At 39.7% G+C, this 20772-nt stretch overlaps 1 protein-coding gene across 2 annotated transcripts in view; it reads right to left on the reverse strand.

Annotated features, from left to right (window-relative positions):
* Positions 1-20772, reverse strand: part of SPIDR (scaffold protein involved in DNA repair) — a 334647-nt gene that overhangs the window by 253025 nt on the left and 60850 nt on the right. The gene's annotated exons all lie outside the window — the stretch shown is intronic.

Genomic DNA, 20772 nt, shown 5'->3' on the forward strand with positions numbered 1-20772 from the left:
TTAACAAGAAGGAAACTATTAAGTTTTTCATAAAAGACTACATGTGACTTTCTTTCCTCTGTCTAGAGTGTGTGACCACGTTGATTTTCTATCAAGACCCACAGCATGTTCACGTCTGCAAGACAATGTGAGGCACCAAGGACCTGCTTTTTACCCTAATTTCCGAAATCTTGTTTGGTACTATTTCACTCTAAATGAACTGCACTCCACAGTGAGATCTCCCTCACAAAACCACCTTTTCGACGTCTCAACTCCTCCTCTGTTAATAACTGCTTATATCACCATCCCACAATTTCTAATCTGGCTTTGGAATCACTGTGTTCTTACGATCTCCATCTGCCTTCCTCACCTTCATTCACTTCACAACCACTGACGAACAACAAGTGCTCTGCCTGCTCGATGCTGCTGCACAAACACGAAGACAGACGTGGGCTGGTTATGGACAGGGAATCATCTGTTACAACAGAGTGCGCTACATGCCACGGAAGGAGCAAGGACAAAGTGCTATAAGGTATGGAAGAAGGGCACGAAACCAGACCCCGGGGTGGGGGCCAGCGAGGGCTCCCAGAGGGAGGGAGAGTGAAGATGACCCTTCACTGTGCTGGGATGCCAGCAGCAGAGTTTCTTGCCAGCTATTTAACTTTTTTTTTTTTTTACAACTTTATTGGAGTATAATTGCTTCACAATGGTGTATTAGTTTCTGCTTTATAACAAAGTGAATCAGTTATACATATACACATGTTCCCATTCCCTTCCCTCTTGCGTCTCCCTCCCTCCCACCCTCCCTATCCCACCCCTCCAGGCGGTCACAGAGCACCGAGCTGATCTCCCTGTGCTATGCGGCTGCTTCCCACTAGCTGTCTACCTTACGTTTGGTAGTGTATATATGTGTCCATCATCCGATGAATGGATAAAGAGGTGGCACATATATACAATGGAATATTACTCAGCCATAAAAAGAAACGAAACTGAGCTATTTGTAATGAGGTGGATGGAGCTAGAGTCTGTCATACAGAGTGAAGTCAGTCGGAAAGAGAAAGACAACTACCGTTGCTGACACGTATATACGGAATTTAAGGGAAAAACAAATGTCATGAAGAACCTAGGGGTAAGGCAGGAATAAAGGCGCAGACCTACCTGAGAATGGACTTGAGGACACGGGGAGGGGAAGGGTAAGCCGGGACGAGGCGAGAGAGGCGTGGACGTGTTGAACTTCTGTACGTTGGCACACTCCCACTCGGACGTGCGGGTTTACGGGACAACATGCGCTGCCTGTGCCCTGTGAATGCTGTCCACGAGCTTCCTGTTACTTGTCTATCGTGTGTAACAAGCTTCCACAAACTCAGGGGAGTGCAGCCACACAGACTGATTAGCTAGCAGTTCTGCAGGCCAGAAGTCTTGCTTGGTTCTTTTTGTTTGTTTTCTGGTGGCTGCACTGCATGGCCTGCGGGATCTGAGTTCCCCGACCAGGGATCGAACCCACGCCCCCTGCGGTGGAAGCACAGAGTCCTAACCACTGGACGGCCAGGCAAGTCCCCTGCTCGCTTTAACTGGGTCCTCTGCTCACAAAGCTGACATCAAGGTATGGCTGGGCTTACTTCTCCCCTGGAGACTCTGGAGAAAAACCCAATTCTATGTTCATTTTCTTGTTGGCAGAATTCAGGTCCTTTTGGCTTTATGACTGAGGTCTCTGTTTCCTTGCTGGCTGTTGGCCGGGGTCCACTGTGAGCTCCTAGATGCTGCCACGTACCTTGCCCTGTGGCCTCTTCCAACTGAGAACCAGCAATATTACATAAATCCCTTTCCTGCTTCCAATTCTGACTTCCTCAGTCTCTGACATCTAGACCCAGATTTAAAGGGCTCATGGGATCAGGTCAGGCCCACTGAGGATCAACTCTTGTCTTCAAGTCCACTGTGCTACATAACAAAACCTAATCATGGGAGTAAATACCATCCTAGTCACCGTCGCAGGGATGATGCAGGGTACTGCCGGGAATGAGGATGTCAGAGGTCATTTTAGAATTCTACCTACCACAACTTATAAAGAAAACACAAAACCTTGGCATCAAAATACTTGTCATCAAGGAAGAATTTTATGGCACTGATTAGAAACTGGGTACTTGGGTTCTCTCTATATAAAGATTTTAGTTTTCAATCCTGAGATTCCAAAAGCCAAAAAATTATAGACAACTCCCAAATCTATGCCTCCTGCTTTTTTATCCCTAATTCACTCATCTTTACAAATGCCTGAGACATTTATATTTGAATATCTCACTCAACCTCACATGATAAATAAAACTGAACTAACAGCCTTCCCCTTCAGAGTCACCCGTTCTGAGATTTCCATTGCGCCCGCAGGCAGCCAGTGCTCCAGGGTATCAGCCTCAGCACATGGCGATTTTATCTTCTACTCCGTGTGCTCTTTGACATCAAGCCGAACTGAAACTAATTCATCAATAAATCTTAACACTCCTCACTCTCTCCATTCCCAAGCATACTCTGTCTAGAACAGGGCCATTAGAAACACTGGTCTCCCAACCTGAACTCCCCTCCCTGGAACTTTCTTCTCTTCTCCTCCTGTCCACGCACACACTGGCCCCATGCTGCACACGCCAGTGAAGGCCCCAACACCCCACTCAGCCGACTCAGGAACTCCCGCTCGGGAACCAGAGCAGCCCCCTGTCCCAGTCAAGGACACAGGAGCTCCTGGGGCCTGGGCTAGAGGCCAATACTTAGCATTCCCTGGGGCCTGAGCTCATACTTCAAACCCCGTAATCCAACTCCACGCCACAGAGTCAGCTGCCTGCACTCCTCACCTTCTAGTCCCACCCCAGGCTCTGTGCACTGCTCTCTCAGGCAGACATGCCTTAGCCTTGAGGAGTCAGCTCCACAAAGGCTTTTCTGATCACTCTCATCCTACCACCTGCCTCAAGGACCTCTTCACCCATACCGCCTGGCATTAGCCTTATCTTGCTCTGGCTCCTATCAGGTTTTTTATGGGGGGGGTGGGGTGTGTGTGTGTGTGTGTGTGTGTGTGTGTGTGTCTGTGTGTGTGTGTGTGTGTGTGTTCTTCTCCATATCCCTCAGCATCTTATGCAGCACATACAAGAAGCTAGAGAAGTAAGTCAATTTTCCCCACGATCCAATCTTCATCTCCAGTCCTTATCTTTCACCTGTTTTTATAATCTCTTTATTTCTCCTTAAAACAGGTTAATACAGTAGGCCATCCATTCTGGTCTCTGTAGGAATGAGGTAATTGCATAATTAACAATCCAGAGTGGCAGACAAGTCAATTTATTTAATGTTTACATTGAATAATATTTAAGACTCTTAAAATAGGAGTAAATGGAAAAAAGATTCTAGGAAAATAAACTACTTCTTCTAGACATCGAGGACACATAGCAAAAGAGGTTTTAAAGTAGGGAGAGAAATAGAACTTGGAAAAATGTGCATTTTCATGTGCAAAATTGCATGTGCACAAGGGTTGCTTTGTTTCATAAGTAAAAGATGGGAGACAATCTGAAAGTCCACCCACGTGGGAATAGCTAAATGGATGACGGTATCACCACGTGCGGACACTGTGCCACAGCGGTAAAAAGGAGACTTCCTGAGCTACTATGGAAGGGTCTGGGCACACTAAATGTGTTACTTCGTGTGCAGAGCTATGTGTCAAGTATGCTGTCATTTGTTTACAGAGGTCAGGGGACATATCTTCATATACATTTACTTACATCTCTGGAAGAATTTAACAATAGTGTTTGCCGATTGGGGGAAGGGAACTCTGGGACTGAGGAGGCTTCCGTCCTTGCCTGTGGTATGTGGACTGTGTGAACCTGGTACCAAAAGAGGCCAGGCAGAGCCACCTCTGTAACTGCCGGAATGGAGCAGATTCATCCACAGCTAGTTGTAAAGCTCAATGCTCCAGAAGAAGCTTCATGCTTCCAGAAATACCCATATGTGTTTACCTGATCTTCTCTGGCAGAAGAAAAGTTTTAGAGGTAACACGCCCAAACATTTGTGGATTCCTTCTTTTGCTAGAAGCGCTGCGCTGTACACAGCAAAGGCACATCCAGTAGAACAGCCACAGGCCTGCAGCGAGGGCAGACAAGTGGCAACTGCACACAGGACGCTGCCCATGCCACAATAAAGACCATGCAATCTTGCCATTTGCGACAACATGGAAGGAGCTTGAGGCCATTACACTAAGTGAAATAAGTCAGGCAGACAAAGACAAGTACTGCATGGTATCACTTATATGTGGAATCTAAACAAGCCAAACTTGTAAAGATACTTTAAAGCACAGGAGGCAAACTGGCAGCCAGCAGAGAAGTTTTCATTTTTGCTTTTTGCCCTACAGAGTTTTTCACTTTTTGTTTTTATTTTTCTTTGAACTAGTTGCCTACATGTAGAAATTGGGAGATTTCACAGGCAGATCTGATTGACAGCTTCTCTTGAAACTGAGAGGATCTGGCAGTGCTGAAATCACACTCCTGCAAGGCAACAGCTGGCTAGAGCTTACTAACAGTTCTTGTGCTCAGCCAGGCCCTCTGGGCCCTAATGGTTTGTATCACTTGCCTGGTCCACAAGCATCCACAGGCCTCCTACCCTGGGACTTGTTCCTATACAGATGAATCAATGGCAAACAAGGTGAGCAGAATAAATTTCTCCAGGCTCCAAGGTGAGCAGAATGAGCAGAATAAACTGAATTACAATTTGAGAGTGATATCCTTTGGCTGCTTAAGGACTAATGAGAAATAACCAGCCACACAGCAATGATTCTTGTTGCCTGTTTTCTGGGAAAGCCACTCTCCATTTCTGTAAAAAGAGTGTTCCAGGCTCTTTCAAACAGTTTTACACATATACATACATCCATATGATTCAGTATGAAAGCCAATCCTGATCACACTGTTACGGTTTGTCATTACTGAGGATCCATCTTTCGAAGAAGGAAGAATACCTGGGAGGAGAAAGCTAGTGGTACATTCCAAAATGAGAACTACCATTTATGATATATTCTTGAGACACAAAAAAATACATGAAACACACACACCCACAATTACTGTACTCTCTTCAGAGGTGGGATGCTCTCTACCCTAAACTGTAGGACACATACAAACTCTATAAGGCATAAAGTTGAGATTTAATCTCAAGTTTATCTGCAGAGGTTAAGTTAATTTTCGAGGAAAACAGAAAGAATTAAAACAAATTCATACCCCACCTTCATCCTTGAAGAAAAGGTAAGACATAAAATCACTATACTGTATTCATTAACTCTCTTTTCGATTTTGCCCCTGTGGGTACAGCCAAAAAGGAAGGCCATCTCAGACTCCTTCACATGCTCTGACACACAGAACTGGGACTTGGGGCTCCCAAACAAGCAGACGCCTTGACTGTGCCACTGTCAACGTTTGGGACTAACAGTGTTCCAACACAATGATAACAGAGGTGATATGAATTCTTCATCTAATGTGCCACAAATAATATAAAAACAGAACTCTACTAAAAATCTATAGAAGTAAAATGCCTCATTCTCATTACCAGATGTCCAGGAAACCCCACTCACACTAAGAGTTAATGTCTTAAGATGAAAATAAATTATACAAAAACATTAATTGTAATTACCTCCAGCTAGAGAGACTATAGAAAAAAAGTTATTGTGATTATCAGTTAATAATGCAGAGAAAACTCAAAAAAAAAGTGTGTGTGTGTGTGTGTGTGTGTGTGTGTGTATCCTACATTCTAACTTTTTTTTTTTTTTGCCGTATGCGGGCCTCTCACTGCTGCGGCCCCTCCCGTTGCGGAGCACAGGCTCCGAACGCGCAGGCTCAGCGGCCATGGCTCACGGGCCCAGCCGCTCCGCGGCATGTGGGATCCTCCCGAACCGGGGCACGAACGCGTGTCCCCTGCATCGGCAGGTGGACTCTCAACCACTGCACCACCAGGGAAGCCCCATCCTAACTTCTTAAACATAAATAACTATGGGCAGGACAAAAACCCATAAAAAAGAAAGAAATATATTACATGACAACAAAATCTTTAAAATTTTCCTACTGATATAAAGGTGAGAAAGTGCTCTAGAACTGAGAAATTCTTATGAGACAATCTAAGCCAATGACATTCCATATTTAGAGACAACTGCAGAGAGCACAGGTGTGAATGTATTTAATCATCTTCTCTTCACAAGACTGCTGTGGGGCAGACAGAAGGAGATCTTAGCCTTAAACCTTAATCTTAAATTAAGAAAATCTGTGTTAGGTCCTGTCTCCTGCCACCACAGGAAAATGGGTCAAACTCAGGAGTGAACGTACCTGTAAACCTATCATTTTGGACATACAGTTATTTGGGAAAAAAAATAAGATAATCACTCAATATTTATTTCTTTAAAATTAAAAAATAACATGAAATGGTCTGCCCAAAGCCCAGTTTACTTGTTAACAGATTTGATAAATAAGTATGGCAATTCTTACCAGGGTGGAGAGCAAAGACTGTCAGAATAAAATACGTGTAAGCCACGAACATTTTAGTGAGTAAACACTCATAAATATGCATATTTATATTTAATATGCATATTTATATTTAATGTCCTCTAATATCATTTACTAACCTTAATGCAGCTTAAAAACACTACATCCTCAACACATAAGAAATCTCCTTTCCTTTCTTTCTCATTTCCTCCTCAAATTTTTTTCAGAACTCGAAATTCCAGATTTCAAATCTCTTTCTTATAAGTAAAAAAAACAAAGGCACATATTTATGGAAATGAGTTTGAGGCTCTTTGAGCTTTCCTTCTTAGAAGCTCAGCTCAGTAAAAGAAGCAGAAATCATATGGTGAGGAAAATAAATGCTATCTTGCTCCATCATACCACAGAAAGAATGCAGCCCATACCAAAGTGAAATGATGGAATAAAAATAAGATAAAGGAAAGAAGTTTGACTTAGGCAAATGTCCTCCTTCTCTTGGCCTTCCTAAACCTCTCCACACTCAGTGCTTTTTTCACGTAGACATCCTAGAACCTAGTGGGACATCTTTAAAAACTATAAGATACACACTAAGCAGAGCAGTGTGCTGACGTCTCCAACACAGGCAAGACAAGCACAAGTTCTGACTGGTGGCTAGGGAGTGGGTGTTGGGACGTGGAAACACAGTGGAATGATTTCCCCCCCTTAGATCCAAATCGCAAGGTGTGTCAAGGCCCAGAAATTTGGATGGAAGACTCTAAGTAAAAGATGAACAAGAAACGTGTTAGTATAGAAAGTTTAATGTGTTCCCTTACAATCCCCGTTGATAAATTCACATTTCCCCCTATTCCTTAATTTCCTACTTATTTAAGAATCAAAACCTTTTACATGAGCACTCAACTTAAACTGATTAGAATACAAGGAGATTCTTCTTCTCTTAGGACCTAAATCAAAGATTCCATTGTTGTCCTCATCTGCCCTTTACCAGCAGAGTAATGCTGGGCAAGGTTTTAATTTGAGACTCAGCCAAATCTTCCCACAGGCACAACAGAGACAGTAATGCCCACCTCAACAGGGCCACTGTGGAAACTGAATGAGAAAAATATACATAAGCAAGATCCTCTAGGACTCTGTATATCAGTCAGAAACCCACATAATAGCAGATGTCCTTACTGTACAAGTTTTAAAAACTGAAGTTCAACATCCAAATTTTCTAGGGCTTTATGTATATACTGGTCTTATTTTAGGTATCAGATGCAACCCTTCCCTGCCCCCACCTACCTCAAATGTGCTGTCTACTCAGGAATGTTTTTCATTACAATTTCTCCTGGAAATATACGTTATACAGATCATTTCCACACGTTCAACCTATGAGACGCATTAGCTTTGTTAATGAGCTCTCTACTTGGAATTTAATTATCATATGAAATTTTGGTAATACATTTTCAAATGGCCAAGCCATGTGATCATGCATGCTTATTACACACTCATTTCTTTAACTCTTTTCCTTAATTAAGTACAGAATCTTTCTCTACTTAGTTTTTCTCACAGATGAAAATTCCGATGGTATCAGGACACATATTTTGTTAAGTATCCTCCAATATGATATGAAAGTTTCAGTACTGACAGATACTCAGAGTGAGAAATCATGCTCTGATCCCTCAACTTTGTCCTGTCACCCTCAATATAGGCATAAGACTGTCTGATAAAAGTAGAGAAATTTAAGGGAATAAATACAGAATAAAAAATACAATATCACCGATTCTATTTTCATGAGAATTGAATGTTTAACCAGTTGTATTTAGTTCTGCCTTCACCACAGATGCAGGTATTTAACTCATGAGTGTAGGAGTCTTGCCAGCAGTGTTTTCAAACAATCCCTGCCTCTACCCATCCGCCTGTCTTACCTCTACTCACTCGTTCACGACGATCCAGGCCCTCAGGAAACTTCAGTCCAGTTGGGGAGAAGGCGCGTGAGGCAGTGCTTACTGGGAGCTATGACAAAGGACACAGTGGGAGCAAGAAGGGCACTGTGGTGACGTGATACTCAAACCCTAGCTTTCGACTAGCGCTACGACATGTCTCCTGAGGAAGGAGGGGAAAGAAGTAGTATACTCCTTCCAGCATTCAACATTCTAAGGCTTTCTGAGAAATTTATGTATACTCCATCTACATTAACAGCATTTAATACTGTTCAAAGGTCCTTGGAAGAGCAATGAATTAGTATTTTTGCCAAAGGAAGATTTGATGGGGGAAAAAAAGTTTCTTCTGTTCAAGCTTTACTGGAAGCCCAGCAAAAGTAACCCATGCAGAAAAATGCCTGAAAGAGATGTTCATATTATAGCTTTTGCTAACATGTTTGGCTTTAAATACTTAATATAAGCCTGTAAAAGCATATATTTATGATTTGCTTCATCTGATTATCTTTTGATATAAAATACGTTCCCACACCTAAATGCCCCATCATCGTAGGTCTGATGTGTGATGCGACTGTCATCCATTACCTGGCCAAGCTGTCAGTGCACGGTGAGCAGCTGAGGACAAGGCATCCTGCCAGATTCCAGAAAGGCATTATGAATAAGACAGTGATCAATCACAAAAAAAGAAATATCAGCAGACATCACCCCCCAAAATCACACATTCCAACAGACAGTAATGCAAGACTTCTTTAAAACCTTTATCAATATCAACAGAAACTTCATATCCTTGGTTAAATACTAGAATGAAAAGGAAAAAAAGTAAACTTCCAAGGATCTAGCGAGCTAGTATAAGGCAAGATATGTTTGCTCACTCACTTACACATATGCAAATTAGTTTTGGAAAAAAATTGTTTAAATGTATAATTTTCAGGCAAAACTGCTCTAATCGGGGCTTCCCTGGTGGTGCAGTGGTTGAGAATCTGCCTGCTAATGCAGGGGACACGGGTTCGAGCCCTGGTCTGGGAAGATCCCACATGCCACGAAGCAACTAAGCCCGTGAGCCACAACTACTAAGCCTGCGCGTCTGGAGCCTGTGCTCCGCAACAAGAGAGGCCGCGATAGTGAGAGGCCTGCGCACTGAGATGAAGAGTGGCCCCCACTTGCCACAACTAGAGAAAGCCCTTGCACAGAAATGAAGACCCAACACAGCCCCAAATAAATAAATTAATTAATTTAAAAAAAACTGCTCTAATCATTAGCTTTCTGTATACTTACTGCATTTTTAATACAACAGGGTCAGGGCATTTCTGACAGTGGAAAACAAAGTTGGTAAGTGAGAAAAAAACCAAGAAACTAAGCAAGAACCATTCATTCCAATGAGTGAAAGGATGAATAAAATCCTTAAAGATGGATATTTGATAGTATTTTTCTTGCTTCTAATCCACCTTTTCCAGCTTTAATTTGCATTAGTGACTGAGAAAAGCACCTTTTGAATACTATGTGTTTTCTTCAGTAGTATAATGCAACACCTTACATGACACAGTAGAGTTCATATGGCACCTACTAGATACTTGTCTGGTATGGTTAAGAGAGCAGTGATATTTCACCAATTCAGACACGGAGAGTCAATAAACAGACAAAAACGTGATATCGGTGTCAAAAGCATTGTTTGTATATGAAGCCATAAAAACCACATCCCTGAAAGACAAAAGTATTAATAATCTTGTTTTTAAAACAACTAATTCTCCAGACCCACCTAACATGCCAAGACAGAGGAGTGTTCCTCACTCAGTTTAGAATCTACACTGAAACTTATCTGAATGAACTTGACCCTGGCTGGCAGCAAGCCAGTAACCTTCGTCACTGAAGACTTAACAGAACACTGTGTTCTTGGCACAAGCACAAAGAAAGGTGTTGAAATCCACGCTAAAAATAATCTCAGCTCACATTTTAATCGGTTTTAAAATATGATGATAAAAGATACTTAAATATGATGAGGGCTTTTCAGTGTTTGGTACATTTTTAATTCAGATAATTTTTAACCCCTACTCCATTTGGTTCACTTTTAACACTTCCTCTGGGCCCCTCCCAGAACACTGTGAATCCCCACCCTGGCCCTCCTCTGTGCCTCCTCCTCTAATGATTTACCTGGAAAATTCCAATGCACCCTGAGGCACTGGCAATGGGAGGAGGGACAGCAAGTAAGGCCAGAAACAATGCATTGACTCACTTCCACAGAAAGCCCTGGAGAAAAATGTGGGCCACGGTTCAGTCGTCTTACGCGATGCTGTCAGAACAGGTAAGAGGTACCAAAGTTATGTCATTCCCATACAGGTTACGTTAATTCATCCACAAAGGTAAGATGCAAATGAGAAGGCAAGGAACAATGTGGCAGCGAGTCTATTTACTTTCTTTCAGAGAAAACACTAGTCTTCCTTTAGTTTTTGCCATCCTCCTTTTCTCCTACTCCAAAAATGCCATCCTTGGTCTAACATTAGGATAGTTCAATCTCACCGTGAACTACAGCAGCTCACAATCACCTCCTAATATGGGGGAAACCCACACAAGTCCTAGAATGCTCAGAGTGAACAAGATTCAAACCACAAACATTCAGCAGTCTACACTGGCAGAAGTCAACAACGAAATGACAGATGTTTATTCACCCTTAAACCCTTTAGCTTTTAGTCTTAATTATTTACTATTTTTATAGATCTCTCATCTTACAGCAGCACATATCCCATGTCTAAGTCAAAGCAAACAAGCATATAAGGTCTTTAACTCTGATGCTGATATTTTTATGGCCTAGACTCCAGATCAAAACAGAACTACATAGTCAAATGATTTTTCTCAACATAGTAAAACGTTAAAGAATATTGAACACTTACTCTCTTAAAACTATAATGTACTTTAAACCTTACTTTTTCAAAATTATAACATAATTATTTGTTCATAATTATTTCAAATTATGTTTAAAGTAAGTTGTAATTAATACTAACCCAGGAAGTCAAAGAATTTAAATATGCATGGTTTACCTTCAAATAAACACTTCTTTTTTTCAACCAAATATGACTGACTCAGATGAATGTTAAAACTAATCTAAATATCTTGATACTAACTGATAACTAAGTATACATGGACCAAAACTGCATCTAGAAGTAGGCCTAGGCTTAAAATTTTGCTATAATTAAAAAGTCAATTCTACTCTGTATTTCTATGATATGACCATCTAACCAACAAATTAAAACACCATATCAGTTAACTTTATATAAAATCACCATTTATATTATACATTTGCTATAAGGATATACTCTCCTATGGCATTCCACCATGTTATACAGAAGCACTTCAACAATTTAGACAGCCTTGGCATAAGAATTATAAAATTTGTATACAAAGACCTTCTGATAATCCTTCAGAAACTATTCCATCTACACAGAATGATAGAGAAATGAACCTCCCTGCTTTTGTGTGTGTGTGTGCACGTGTGCACACATGCGTGTCTACTATATATACCTATCTGTGAGGGCAGTGCTTACAAAATATACATGAATATAAAAAGATGATGACAACCTCAATTAAAAGAAGAGAGTTTTAAATGGCAGGATTTTTTTTTTTTAAACTTCCTGCTTTGATAAAACTTTAGACATACAGGAGAGTTACAAAAATAACAAAGAGTTTCTATGTAGTCTTCAGGATCCAATCCAGGATCGCACACAGCATTTAACTGTCATGTCTCCCAATTCTCCTCCCATCTGTGATGGTTCTTCTCTCCTTGTCTTTCAAACTTGGCACCTTAGAGAAGTATTGTTCAGGTATTTTGTAGAATGTCAATCAACTTGGATTTGCATAATATTTTCTCATGATTAGACAGAAGTCAGGAACTTTGTGGTGGTGTGCCCTCAGTTCATCACATCAGAGAGTACATAATATCGATGTCAGTAACACTGATCACTTGGTTAAGGGAGTGCCTGCCAGGGTTCAACATGTAAAGTACTATTTTCCCCTGTGTAATTAAGAAATATTTGGGGGGAAATATTTTAAAGTCATACAAATTTATCCTGTTTCTCATAAAGTTTTGCCCACTGATTTTAACATTCCCTGATGGATCTTACCCTCAGCAATTATTATTGTTCTGGTCTAAAGATGACTTCCTATTTCCCTCATTCCTTCTACATTTGTTGTAATTCTTTTCTAAGTTGTTCTTTCTCTACTATTTATTTATTTATTTATTTACTCGATCATGTATCTGTATCATGAGTCCATGAGTATGGACTCATGGATATTTATTTTATTCTTTGGGTTATAATTCAATATTATCATTCCTTACCTCACTGCTCCAATTGTTCCAGCTTTAGCCACAGACTGAATATGTCCTTTGGACATTCCTCCCAACACTCTTTTTTGAATACTTTCTTATTTTCTGACAACCAAAGATGCCCCAGGCTCATCTTATGTTTTCTCTGCCCTGGCCACAGATTCAGCCACTTTTTTCTAAAGAGCCCTGATTCCTTGTATTGGAGTGTAGTATTGAAAACCATGACCTGGGCCACTAGGTTTACTTGTTGCTCACTGCTTCTAGGTCCCCTCAGTGGAAGAGACAGGAAATTATACACACACACAAACACACACATACACACACACTTCTATACTTCTTTCTTGCATCTATCTACCTATCTATATATACTTTTTTTAAAAAAAAAAGAAAGCACACAAGTTCAAACTGATACACTCAACTCCAATACGGAGCCATGGAGTTCATGTCAGCATTTCCCACTGCTTATTTGTAACTTCACTCTCCCCCAGCTCTCAGTATCTACAATACGAGTTATATTTACTTATGTGCTCAACACAGTACACATGCAAAGTATTTTCAAAACTGCTAAGTCATAGCTGTGAGAAAGAAACATAGACTAGAGTACAATGTATGTATCCAGTTCTTTTTGTTTTTAGCCTTAGGGTATTCAGCCAAAGTTACTTAGATCAGTAAGTACCCTCTTCCTCAAACCTTTGAGTGAAGTTACATAATTCACCACAGTCTGCATTCTGTCTTGGGTTCCCCTGACAACCTGATTTATTTGATTGATTTATTTAAATGTGCAGAGTAAAATTCGTTTTGGGGTTCACAGTTCTACAGGTTGTAACAAATGCCGAGTTGTATATGCATTGCCACAGTGCAGGAAGGACAGCTCCCTCACCTTGAAAACTCACGTTTCTCCTTTGTAGTCAGTCCCTTACCCCAATCTCGTCAACCACTGATTTGTTTCCATCACGATAGATTTGTAACATACTTGGTTCTAACTTCATTAATTCCGTGATTCAGTCAACATTTGGTGAAGATTTACCACATGCCAATCTCTGAGCTAGGTATCAAGAATGATAAATCAAATCTCAGACTAATGAAGGGATTCTCAGTCTCTTCTTGAATATGAGAAAATCCAACTCTCAGATACCTGGAGCCAAAAGTACTAGAAATAATAAGGAAACCTTTGATTTTCCTATGTTTCTTAACTTTAGTACCATCATCTTTATATTGGAGATAAATTTTTTAGGGAAACCAGCTGAGGAAAGCTGAGCTCTATCTCCTCAAATACTAGTATTTGCATTAGGTAATTTTTTTAAAGGAAGAAAAAAAAAAAAAGACATACTGAACAATGAACAAAACAAGACTACAATTCAAAATTTTTCCTAGGTGTAAAGTCAACATATAACATAGCATCCACTTAATTATTCCTAATATCAATTTACTAGTACAATAAAGTTAGGACAGCTAGATAATGATCTTGAAGTGTGTATGTCTTAACAATTTCCAATCCAATTGAACTTTAGATGAAACTGAGAAATATGGTTTTTACAAATTACCTATATATTCTGAAATGTCTCTTTCAAAATGTGACCAGATTTCAAGCACATGCAGGGATCATGCCCACAGTAAGTATGTTAGTATAGTATAGCCTACTGGAGGAAAAGGAAAGGCAGCCGAGATAGATACCTGCACTAAAGATAAGTAAATGATGAAATACCAGTGGGCATAAGATAAGTAATAGTAAGAAAGAGAGTTTACAATGCATACCAAAAGCTATCTTTAAAAATACAAAATCCAGACTTACTTCAAAGCACAACAGAGGACAAATCAGAAATATGAGGAAGAAAATCTAACTTACGTTACCATCATAATTAGATAACATACGGCAGAAATTCTACAGAGAGGAAAGCAGTGAGGCCAAAGAAATAGCCCTGAGCTGGCAGCTGGCTGCTCTGTTTCTAACCGTGCATCTTCTCTCTGTCCAGACACCTCCTCCACTTATCAATCATGGATCCATGAGCTTTCACTTCTCTAAGATTCATGATTCTGTATGAAAATAAACATACAGAAACATCTCCAAAGCTAAGCAAAAGCCCCTTATGCTAAATTTTAGTACAAATAGTTAGACTTCTATAACAATTTCTCTAAATACAAAATTTCATATAAAATATCCTTTTCAGGATCATTAGAAATAGGAATGGAGGGCGAGAAATGGGGTGGCGAGGGAGGATAAAATAGAAGGCAGAGTGCAAAAAATGTAGCGGTAACACCATCTGGAAATGACAGAGGAAGATACAGCAAAGTATACCTACCTCTAGGAAGGATTTTCTTATGTCCTTTTTGCCATGGTAGCAGGCAGGATAGAGAAGGGGGGTGGGGAGGGACTGGAGAATAAGAGATTCATATAGGAACTGCTGATAAAGCCATGTGAGATAATACTGATACTTTCTATATGCTGTGACAGGAAGTTATCATGGGTGGCAATGTAACTTTAGAAAAGGAATTTGGAAAAACTCCCTGGATACACATAACAGTATTCCCTTACGTTGGGAATATGAGGGACAAAAGTTACTGGAGACTCTGGAAACAGTTTGTTGCTAACAGTAATTTAAAACTTAGACAAAAAACAAACCAGGGATGAAGATTCACGTGTAGAAAAATAAATTCCTGCTTTCCAAAAAAATTACCTGTAATAAAGTAAAACATTTTTTAACTGAGAAAGTTTTGAAAATGGAAAAGAAAACAGAACTTAGCATTATAAAACATATTATTATACTAATTTAAATGTGTGAAATATTTTATTTTGCTTCAAGGTTTTTTAAAATAAACAAAAAAACATGTATGTCTACATACCTCAAAAGCCCTAAATTGCACCACTGTGAAGCAATTATACTCCAATAAAGTTGTAAAAAAAAAAAAAAAAAAGCCCTAAATTGCAACCGAAGTCATGCCCGTATTGTTTTTCCTATAGGTTTTAAGTTACTTACACAAAAACTCTTCTCCTGTGAGAGATCTTTAAGAACATAAAACGTACAGTTGGAAAGAGAACACGGCACTACTTCACAGCCTTGCAATGAAATGATGTTTGCAAACATGTCAGGGCAAAGCTGTGTATCAGCACAGTTTCAATCCCACTATTCCAACATGGTGCACTGCCATTCAGTTCTGATATTACCTACCCAAGACAGCCCAGACCCCACACCTTGAGGGCTAGTCCTCCACAAGACTGGACTCCTGACGCGAGCTGCTAGCTCCAGGGGTCACCGAGCTGGCTCACTACAAATTCAGGGATTCCTGCAACCCCCTCACATGCGATAATTCACGACAACAACTTACAGAACTCAGGGAAAGTGGGACACTTAACGACTATAGTTTTAGTACAAAGGACACACATCAGGAGAAGCCTGGGAGGGTCCCAGATGCAGTTTGCAGGCTCTGCCCCGACATCCTCCCAGCATACTGATGTGTTCACTAACCAGGAAGAGCCCCTTAACTTCAGTGTCCAGAAGCTGTTTGGAATTTCGTTACTTAGGAATGACTGATTAAATCACCGGCCCTGCTAAAGGTCAGGCAGCTGAAAGTCTCAATCCTCTCCAGGCATGGTGGTCCTGCTGGTGAACAGCCTCCAACCTAAAGCTATGTAGAGGCCTACCTCATTAGCATAAAAAAGATACTCCTATCATTCAAAATTCCAAGGCTTTTTAAAGCTTTGTAGCAGGAACTGGGGACAAGGACCAGAAATATTTTTTATTATACCAAACACAGACAGACCTGAATTTAAATCCTACCTCTTCCACCTACTAGCTCCGAATCCTTAGATAAATTAATTGTTTTTCAGGTCTTCAGCTTAGTTCTCTGTAAAACAACAATAATACTAGATACCTTGTGAAACTATAGTGAGAATTAAGTGGGATAAGCAAAAAGATACCAGGCACAGCCGAATGAGCAGAAGCTTTAAGTCAGTCCAGGATTCAAATCAGGTTCTACCACTAATTAGCTATGTAACTGGAGCTAATCTTTTATTCCCTAAGTCAAAGTTGCTTTCTTTGGAAAAATTGTAACATATCTATATTAAAGGATTTCAAATGTTCTATTTTTTTTTTTAAAAAAAGAATAGAATGTTTATCTCAACAATAATTACTCTGACTAATATAAAAATTATAAAAGAACTCCCACAGAAAAACAACTTTTTGTGTCCCCAGTGCACATACTTTTATAAAAGCACTTATAATTTTTTTAGTATCTCCATAAATGTCTGGCAAACTACTCCATGTTATATATCCCCAAATGGGTATATAGAAATATAAGCAAAAGAAATCAAAAAGTAAACAAGAAATTCAAGTTCACTAAAAAATTTTAAATACTTATCAAAACAACTATTGCTCCATTCTGTAAAATGTAAAGAAGAAAGAAAATTATTCACGCTGCCACTTCCAATCTTCAGGAATAGGGCTGATCCATGATGCTTCCTGGTCTTGCCCTCTTACAGCCAGAGATTTCCTTTGTTGAAGGTATGGAATGATTAAGATTTAACCTAAGCTTCCCTGGTGGCGCAGTGGTTGAGCGTCTGCTTGCCGATGCTAGAGGACACAGGTTCGTGCCCCGGTCTGGGAAGATCCCACATGCCGCGGAATGGCTGGGCTCCTGAGCTATGGCCACTGAGCCTGAGTCATGGCCGCTGAGCCTGCGCGTCCGGAGCCTGTGCTCCGCAATGGGAGAGGCCACAGCAGTGAGAGGTCCGCATACCGCAAAAAAAAAAAAAAAAAAAAAAGATTTAACCTAAGTGGGACTAGCATACATTAGTGGGCCCCTTTAACTTTTTTTTTAACTTTTTTTTAATGCTTTTTTTAAAATTAATTAATTTGTTTACTTTTGGCTGTGTTGGGTCTTCGTTTCTGTGCGAGGGCTTTCTCTAGTTGTGGCAAGCGGGGGCCACTCTTCATCACGGTGCGCAGGCCTCTCACTATCGCGGCCTCTCTTGTTGTGGAGCACAGGCTCCAGATGCGCAGGCTCAGTAGTTGTGGCGCATGGGCTTAGCTGCTCCGCAGCATGTGGGATCTTCTCAGACCAGGGCTTGAACCCGTGTCCCCTACATTAGCAGGCAGATTCTCAACCACTGTGCCACCAGGGAAGCACCCCCCCCCCGCCATTAACTTTTTTAAGATTCAGATTATTCTACATAAAAATAAGAATGCAGAAATCGCTCCCTAACTATACAAAATCATCCTTCTCATGAGCAAAATTTCAATACAAATAGTTAGACTTCTATAATATTTGGTTGATCAAAAGTAAGAGGGCCACTGCCTTCTGGCAAACACACAGCACATTCTTCGTCAAAGATGTGCAATTGGTTACTACCTGTTTATCTTTGCCTTGGATCTGAAGTCCCCTTCTCTGGAATCCACTCTCAATCTAATGAAATATTCCTCCTAAGGGCTTGCTTGGGTCAATTTTTCTACATCTCTCACTTGACATAAGCTCCCTAACAACAGTCTGTGTATCATTCATCTCTGACAACACTTATTAGCATAGTCAAGATGCCAAATGAGATATGTGAAAACACAAATGGATGACAGGAAAAAAAAAAAAAAAAAACAAGGAGAGGTTACAAAAAACATTTATAATGTGTTCAATATTTTAAGGCATAAGTTCATTCACAGTCCTGTCTCTATTCTCATCGGTTTTACCGTTAAGGAAATAATTAAAAAGAAAAAAGATAAGCATGTATTTCATATATACACATATATGCATATATAGTATATATACACACATGCACACCTACATGCAGGCACTTTTAATAACAGCAAAAAACTGGCTAATTCAATCCAACAAATATTTAATAATTTAGCAAATATTTATCAAATACCTGTACTTGGGGTTGGGAACAAGGTACTGAATGAAAAAGGACAAATTTCCCCAGTTATAAAACTTACACTCTACATGGAAAAATGGACATTTTATAATAATTTCCTAATTATAAGAAAACAATGGTTAAATAAATATTGCTTTATTAATGTATAATACACATGTTTTTAAGAAGTCAAAAACTGAACTTCTTTGAGACACATGGTTTTATCTTCCCTTCAGAACTTCCAGCCACATAGAACAATGCCACAAACATATGCATTCACTGATCAAGCCCCCTTTGTGTTAGAAACTGTTTATCCAGCTGTAAAGTAAAGAAAGAAGGTGTAATATAAAACTATCAATAAAAATGATAAACACGAAAAACTGGGGGGAAAACCCCATAAAATATCATAACTAGATTATAACTATAAAAGACTATATTTATCCATGGATAATAATTAAAACAGCAATAGAAGAATGTGAATAGTTATGTTATCATCAAGAATTATAGAACTTAAGCTTTTTTTTGGTTCTGTTTTAAATAAAAACAATGGGTTGTTTATTTCATCTCTCTAAATAAGTCCAAAAAATGGGAAAGACTGTATTTTGTGCATTGTTTAAATAAATATCCATTTTCACAGGCCCCCGTATTAGATCTACTGATCTGCTGCAGACAAATGAGAAAAGTGTGGAAATTATTAAGAAAAATATAGCTTAACTTCATATAAAGTATGGTGGATAATTTTTCAAATACCTTCAAATATTTGTTTTTCTTGGGCTACCATCATAGAAACATGGTAAATTACTTTGTTTTGTTGTTTTTAACATCTTTATTGGAGTATAACTGCTTTACAATGGTGTGTTAGTTTCTGTTTTATAACAAAGTGAATCAGCTGTACATATACATATGTCCCCATATCTCTTCCCTCTTACATCTCCCTCCCTCCCACCCTCCCTATCCCACTGCTCTAGGTGGTCACAAAGCACTGGGCTGATCTCCCTGTGCTATGCGGCTGCTTCCCACTAGCTATCTATTTTACATTTGGCAGTGTATATATGTCCATTCCACTTTCTCACTTTGTCCCAGCTTACCCTTCCCCCTCCCTGTATCCTCAAGTCCATTCTCTACTAGGTCTGCATCGTTATTCCTGTCTTGCCCCTAGGTTCTCCTGACCATTTTCTTTTCTTTTTTAGATTCCATATATATGTGTTAGCATACGGTATTTGTTTTTCTCTTTCTGACTTACTTCACTCTGTATGACAGACTCTAGGTCCATCCACCTCACTATAAATAACTCAGTTTCGTTCCTTTTTATGGCTGAGTAATATTCCATTGTATATATGTGCCACATCTTCTTTATCCATTCACCTGTCGATGGACACTTAGGTTGCTTCCATGTCCTGGCTATTGCAAATAGAGCTGCAGTTAACATTTTGGTACATGACTCTTTCTGAATTATGGTTTTCTCAGGGTATATGCCCAGTAGTGGGATTGCTGGGTCATATGGTAGTTCTGTTTTTAGTTTTTTACGGAACCTCCATACTGCTCTCCATAGTGGCTGTACCAATTTACATTCCCACCAACAGTGCAAGAGTGTTCCCTTTCCTCCACACCCTCTCCAGCATTTGTTTGTAGATTTTTTGATGATGGCCATTCTGACTGGTGTGAGATGATACCTCACTGCAGTTTTGATTTGCATTTCTCTAATTATTAATGATGTTGACCATTCTTTCATGTGTTTGTTGGCAATCTGTATATCTTCTTTGGAGAAACGTCTATTTAGGTCTTCTGCCTATTTCTGGATTGGGTTGTTTGTTTTTTTGATATTGAGCTGCATGAGTTGCTTGTATGTTTTGGAGATTAATCCTTTGTCAGTTGCTTCATTTGCAAATATTTTCTCCCATTCTGAGGGCTGTCTTTTGGTCTTGTTTATGGTTTCCTTTGCTGTGCAAAAGCTTTGAAGTTTCATTAGGTCCCATTTGTTTATGTTTGTTTTTATTTCTATTTCTCTAGGAGGTGGGTCCAAAAGGATCTTGCTGTGATTTATGTCATAGTGTTCTGCCTATGTTTTCCTCTAAGAGTTTGATAGCTTCTGGCCTTACATTTAGGTCTTTAATCCATTTTGAGTTCATTTTTGTGTATGGTGTTAGGGAGTGTTCTAATTTCATTCTTTTACATGTAGCTGTCCAGTTTTCCCAGCACCACTTATTGAATAGGCTGTCTTTTCTCCACTGTATATTCTTG

This window comes from Mesoplodon mirus, assembly GCF_964341445.2.
Source record: "Mesoplodon mirus genome assembly, chromosome: 16".
NCBI lineage: Eukaryota > Metazoa > Chordata > Mammalia > Artiodactyla > Ziphiidae > Mesoplodon > Mesoplodon mirus.